At 45.7% G+C, this 6402-nt stretch overlaps 1 protein-coding gene and 1 long non-coding RNA gene across 4 annotated transcripts in view; one reads left to right on the plus strand and one right to left on the minus strand.

Annotated features, from left to right (window-relative positions):
• LOC108754863 (semaphorin-2A) overlaps positions 1–6402 on the plus strand; it is a 361619-nt gene that overhangs the window by 299460 nt on the left and 55757 nt on the right. The gene's annotated exons all lie outside the window — the stretch shown is intronic.
• Positions 1–6402, minus strand: part of LOC108754866 — an 8973-nt gene that overhangs the window by 1694 nt on the left and 877 nt on the right. The gene's annotated exons all lie outside the window — the stretch shown is intronic.

A 6402-nucleotide genomic window follows, 5' to 3' on the forward strand; every position in this document is an offset into this window, starting at 1 on the left:
ATTTTGGGGTATTTTTTTTCTCAATGTAGTGAGATAAATCTGATGCGACGGCAAAGAATGATTTCAATTTGGATATTTTAATAAGGATACACACTCTGTCAAAGATATTTTTATGCATGCGAGTATATTAATTTCATTATTATTCTTCACCGACAATTATTACTGTTTCATCGCGTTGAGAGCGCGATACATGACTCTAGTTAATGTCAGATTTATCGGGGAATTAGCGTGTCCCGTCAACTGTAATCCATCAAGTAGACTCGCAATGGACCTTGCCAACAATCTCACGACACGCTTCTTTTATGTATCTCAATAACACTATACACACAAGATATGTATACGTACGTACAATCTTCATCGGAAAATAGTCGGCAAATATCATAAAATGATGAAGATTTAACTTGAATTGATTCTCTCTTCTCAACACACAATTTTTCCTATCTCGATGAAAGGTTTGGGAGCAAACTGCTTAAAATTCTTTAACATCATACTTTCTTGTCTCGCGCGCAATAAATCAAGATAATCATTTCATAAGAAATCCTGAACAACAATATGCCGTTATTATTATATCATGTTCTCGCGAATCACTGTATTTTCATAGTTTACGATACATTCATCATAAGAATTGCGTGCCACGTGATATAATTAATCAAGCGGCTTTAGCCTACCAGGGTTGGCGCCAAGAAAAATCTCACTTATTTGCTCTATCTCATAATCATCGATCCAGGCGGTCCTAAAAAACGCGTTATTAGCATCGATAATTTCGGAAGGGGAAGCGCATCATTTGATCACACCTCAATTGAGCGAGTCGAGTGGATGATCGATGATCTTTCATGGCGCGGCCGATAGGAAATTTCGAGGCCGGTTAGATAACGGATAATCTCGTGATATATCGGTTAGCGATATTAAAAGCCGAAAAGGGCATGCATATTCAGGGCGCTGCTTACGTATTATCAGATTGGTGCTGGCAGGCGCTGGCGAGGAATCTTGACGCGCGATGTAAACCTGTCAGAGCTTGATGGATCACACCGCCGCTGGAAAAGAGGCTACGTAGCGAACGAGCCTTTTTCCACCGTCTTCCGATTCACTGGCGCGCGGAACTGATTTGAATTTAATAGGGGGTTAAATTACTGTTTATTCATTTCGCACTTACACGCCTTGTGATCTGTCGCGCGTTGCAAAAATCTTCGCACGACGAGCATTTCGAGCAACAGTTTATAACTTGCTTCATTTTGTCCTCGATTTGGCTGGATGCTTTTCTGGATGCGGATCGCTTCGCGTTTCGTGTTTCGCTCGGTCATCTCGATACAGAAGATTTTGATACATATTGTAGGAGGTACTTTCCACTTCCCGAACCAAGTTTCAAAAGACTTCCAGTTACGATCTCACAGATACATACACACACATTTGCGCGATGTTTTCCGCGAAGTTATATAGAGTGCTTTTCATTTGGTGACACAAGTCGACACAAGCATCATCTTATCTTTTTTGACATTCGATGAATAACGAAAACGGAATGTGATACTTGGATCGACTCGTGTCACCAAATTCACCAAATAGAAAGTATCCAAAGAAACCGTCATTCAATTCTCACCACGATCTAAAAAAGAATAAAATACTTTGAAAACAGAATTGAATCTATTGTACGAGTACGATTACAAATCATTGGAGGCATTACAGAGAGACTTATGAATCGCGAGTACAGCAAAGGTGTTTCGGTGTTTTTTTATATTCTGTATTTTTAACGTAGGAGGAACTTTTCTACTTCTCACGCTTTTGACAATATACCTCTTTGAGTCTTTCTTATTTGTCAATCTAGAAACATATTAATCATTATTTTATTTTTTAATTACGTAATAATGATTTCTATGTTGAATTCGTCCATTTTCAACATTTTCCTTAGACAAACGTCTCCTCGGTTATTTTTTTGTAACTTCCGACGTGCTGGCAGTAGCTTCGAAATTCCAATCCGACCTGTGATAGAACAAATGCTTCTCCAAATAAAGAGGTGGAGAAACAGGGAACGAAAACGAACTGCGTCGGTCGCAAAATATTAGCATGCCACTTTTAGCCGTGCGCTTCGAGCGAACAGTGTGTCACAGCAACGTGCCTATTCCCGCACGAGACTGAAATATATAGGTACGCGGTACGCTGGTACGTTGCATCGCACGGTTACATCCGCAATCGCGTCGCAGTCCACGGTGGATGAAAAAGGGTAGATAAATAGAGGCGGGCAGATAGAGCAAAGGATGCGACCGACCGCTCGTCGATGCGCCAAGCTATCTCGAGCTAAATCCCAAACCGTTTCCGTGAATTATTTCCGGCATTACGAAAAGTGGGACGGCGCACTTTAACCCGCACGACCTTGCTCCGTGCGCTTAATTAATCGTCCACCCACTGTCGCCTGCCCTTCTTTTTCTCACGTAAATTTATTGGCGTCTCGAGGCAGAGGCGGCGGCGGCCACATCCAGAATCGCTTCCGAGACTTGCCTTTCGAACAAGGCGCCATTTATTTTTCGATATTCCACCACGGGAAGAACACGCGTTCGCGATTTATGCAAATCGATACTGCCGCCGTAACTAACGCGTATACGGCGTACTCGCGAATGTCGATATACGCGAGGACCGCGCCTTTCGATTTACACCGTGACCATGAATCGCAGTGCTTTTAAATTATACAGATATACGAGCAGTTCGCGTAAATGCTACATCGTTTTTTTAAGACTTACTGTTTTAAAAGTCCAATGGTGGTTTTACGGAAATTAATGAAATTTATGACGGTTATATACAGCGTTTCGAAAAACGCTCGCACGTCGAAAAGACTTACTGATACATATCGCATGAATGACGACGAAAATCTGCGGAAAATGCAAGGGCTATTCTAGCGAAGTGGTGACATTTTCCGCAAAAATTCAGAGACCAGGTCAATTCCGACTTAGAAACGCCCCAAGGGGTAAATCGGTTTCCACCATATTTACGGCGGTCCTTTTCAATGTGATTCGCTTTAATGGGGGTTATCCGGTCATGCTGTATAGAACCTTCAATCTGAAGGATGAGGAGATCTCAAAAGAATAATGCGAATCTCGACGAGTGAGTCCGTCCTCGTTCCGTTGTGTTCCGTATGCGCTTTTCTTTCCTACGACTCTCGTCGCTTGACGAGTCTCAAATTCGCTGCACGTAAAAACGTGAGTTTGTATTATCGAGCTGGTTCACACAATATATGATTAATATTAAGTATACATCCAGATCCAGGAATATTTGTGTGTAGAAAAATCAATGGATACACACGTGTATTTTTAATTCCAAATGTTGCTTTAAAAATGTCGGGAACAATGTCTGTATATTCTATTTCGCGTATGCAGGAAGTAGATCGAGAAATGAGAGACGACCGGGGAACGGCGAGTGAGAGAGAGACGGAAGAGTTCCATGCCGATTCGCGCGCCCGTGAATTTGTCCGGTTTGCGGACCCGCGCGCCCGCCGAGTTGGCAACGAGAGAGACGAGGCCGCATATACACGCGCATTCACCATATGTTCCGGACAGCCGCGGCTAAGGCCGGCAATTTATGCGCGTTTTGATATTCTCACTCGCTTTTTTCGGTCTCGTATCGCGAATACATTACCGGAGGGAGCGCGGCGCCAGGCGACGCCACGTAGATAAAACTTCTAACGCGGACGAGCGGCGACAACGAGCGGCGGCGTTGCACGAGCAACGACTCGTGCTCTAATAAATTTGAACCCCTGATCCTATAAAAATGCATTGGATCCACGGGAAATCTCCGTGGTCGCGCGCACGCTTCCGCGGTACGGTAACATATTTGCACGTCGGGGGTGTGAGCGAAGGGAAAACAGTGTGAAAAGGAGAGTCGACAGGCTGGATTCCTGAGAAAATAAAGTTGACCGAGGTAATGCATACCGAATTTTCGTGAATTGCGTTTCGTCTTCCGAGAAATCTGTTTTCTTCTCGGTGAAACCGAAGGAGACATAAGCCAAAATGCAGAAAGGGTGGCCCGCAAAACGTTGGCGATGATAACAGACGGAGCTGTGAGAAAAGGATGCCATCAGACCCCCCCGGGGGGGGGGGGGGAAGGGTGTGCCGAAAATAGAGGCAGCGAAGCGCGACACGACGTGTATCGCGAATCTTCCGAGAAAGCGAGTGCAACCGGTGGATTTTTATTTCAATTTATATACAACGTAGTATATCATTCGGAAGGACTTAGACGGCGATACGTACGCGTTTTCTCATTGCGATCACGCAATCCGCGCGCATTCGCGTGGGAAACCGCGCACCGTTGGTAACGTGCCACCAAATTCCACCCGCGTGGAAGCGTGGAAAGCTTTTCGTCCGGACCAAAAACGTTTTCCGCACATTTGTAACGGCTCGAGTAACCTTTGCGCGTTTACAGAAGCGCGACCCTCCGTCGGTACCCGGCGTCTCCACCGTCGTCTCTTTTTTCCCGTTGAATTCGCCCGCACCGCTCGACAGACTTCGTCGTTTCGGCGATCGCGTTCCGCAATTTATTTTCCCCGCGTGGGTGGCGCAGACCGGGTGCATCAAACGACCACCGAAATTCGCGAGAGCGAGATAGATACGGAGAACTCGGTGTATCCAATTGTACGTAACTAACTGAACAGCGCGTCTACTGCCGAATCGCGATTCCTTGCATCCAACCGCGTATCCGCATTGAATATTCGCGACTGCCGTCAAATGGACATTCGCCGGGGTCTGGAATCGACAGGTTTCGCTGTTTCGGCTGGCTCACTAGTAATCGATTCGGCCACGGGCGGACCGGAAGCGCAGTTGGTTTTGCGAGAAACCGTCTCTAATCCGTACCTCGTCGGTCATGTTTAATTCAGTTGTGATATCTATTTTACGTTTAGCCGCGAAGATCCTCTCACGCTTGGCATGCCGAATGGTTATGGATACGATTCGCCAGGGACTATCCTAATTCGAATCACTACTTAGGAATCATGTTTAATTCAAGGGAATTTCGGCCGTCGTGCGTGCGCTCGTCGGCGTTTCGTGCAAGACGGTAATTTTGTATAACATGCAATATATAATCGCATCCTGTACACTACTCACTGTGTCTGCTTAAAATACACTGAGGCCTGGAATAAAGATACGCTATAAAAACAGAGAGAGAGAGAGAGTGAGAGAGAGAGAGAGAGAGGGGGAGAGGGGGGGGGCAAGGAAGAGTAGAAAGGTCGTAAAATTGTATTTACAGAAATAATATTTAATGACGTGATACATTCTCGATCCATTAAAGTCAATTAACAACTTGAAAGGGATACCGAAATTGATCAAATAGACCGCGATGCGTATTTAACGATGAATTTCGCAAGATACAGAGCAAAAGTAACGGAGGCACGCCTCGAAGGAAGACCATCGTTAGTTAAGATCCGTTAGTAGCCTTGAGGGAATATCGAGGTTTATCAAAGCACCCGAGTGCCTCGAGTGCTTAACGGTGAGTTTACTCTGATCTCCGGTCGATTAATCGGCGCTTGTTTGAACGACCATCGGCGGATTCGATCTAACATCTTCCGCGCACTACCACGAAACACGCGTGTGCTCTCGACAGCTTCTGTCTATCGTCCCGAGGGACAAGCTCGCGCCGGGCGGGCCTTTGCCCATTACCTGTATATATTGTGCGCCCACATAGTAACCCTAAACGATATTACATCTGATGTAAAATCCAGCGATCCTGGTTACTGTCGATAACCTCATCCTGCCGTGTGTAAGCGCATCTCTCTCGGACACTGGACAAGGAAAGAGGGACAAAGGGGGCGAGAGAGATTCGAGGGAACAGAAGCCGGGACACGTCGACGGGAACACCAGGATTATGGGGTTGGCCATCGTCGGGGTCTCTCGACCCGCAGGAACGACCCGAGATTGAATTATCCGCCATCAGGAGGGGTTTTGACCTCGGCTATCGCGTCGGTGGAAAGTTCGAGGGGGAGAGAGAGAGAGAGAGAGAGAGAGAGAGACTGCCCACTAATCATATACCCGAGGGATGAGGTCGAAAACTCGGGTAGGACAAGATCCGGGATATTGCCAGGAAGAAGAAAACAACCGTCGTCGCGCGCGATCGTACGCCGAACTGCGGCGTTGTCTTAAATCATCTCCATTGCTCCTATGGATGGTATTGCCAACCGTATGTGTTTGAAAGAACTACTATCTTCGGCCATTCACTACGAATGCACCCAAGATGTGAGAGAAGAAACTGGTGGAATCAGCCAAGAGAAAATAGAACGCTTTTTATCTCACCGCATGTTAGAAGTCTCTTATACCGGCGTCGTAAAAGTTTTATTCACTCTTTTACATATCACGTATTCATTTTAGGTTTATATATATTCCAAAAAAAATGTCTAATTTGGCTAAAACGTCATTTTTCCTCTATTTCTTC

This window comes from Trachymyrmex septentrionalis, unplaced genomic scaffold (genome assembly GCF_001594115.1).
Source record: "Trachymyrmex septentrionalis isolate Tsep2-gDNA-1 unplaced genomic scaffold, Tsep1.0 scaffold81, whole genome shotgun sequence".
NCBI classification, from domain to species: Eukaryota; Metazoa; Arthropoda; class Insecta; order Hymenoptera; family Formicidae; genus Trachymyrmex; species Trachymyrmex septentrionalis.